Source organism: Pteropus alecto, unplaced genomic scaffold (genome assembly GCF_000325575.1).
Source record: "Pteropus alecto unplaced genomic scaffold, ASM32557v1 scaffold97, whole genome shotgun sequence".
NCBI classification, from domain to species: Eukaryota; Metazoa; Chordata; class Mammalia; order Chiroptera; family Pteropodidae; genus Pteropus; species Pteropus alecto.
This window is the reverse complement of record NW_006439713.1, coordinates 4,913,811-4,914,129: the sequence shown is the minus strand read 5'-3', so window position 1 is coordinate 4,914,129 and position 319 is coordinate 4,913,811.

The following is a 319-nucleotide window of genomic DNA, read 5'->3' as shown; positions in this document are numbered from 1 at the left end:
GCGGCGCCTTCTGTCCCTTCTGCCTGGCCCGCTGCAGCCTCGGCCTGTGAGCTCCCGTTTCCTCCCTGCTAACAGCTGCGGCGAACCATCTACTGCTACGTTTATTAAAAACTGAGGTGAAATTCCCATAACATAAAATTAACATAAATAGTATACCATAAAATTGTGGTAAAATAAAATTAACCCAAGTGTACAATTCAGCGTCACTTATTACATTCATGATGTTGCTCGACCACCACATCTATTTCGTGCCAAGGTATTTTAATCACTGTAAAAGAAAGCCCGCTACCCCCATCCAGCAGCCGCTCCCTGTTATTCT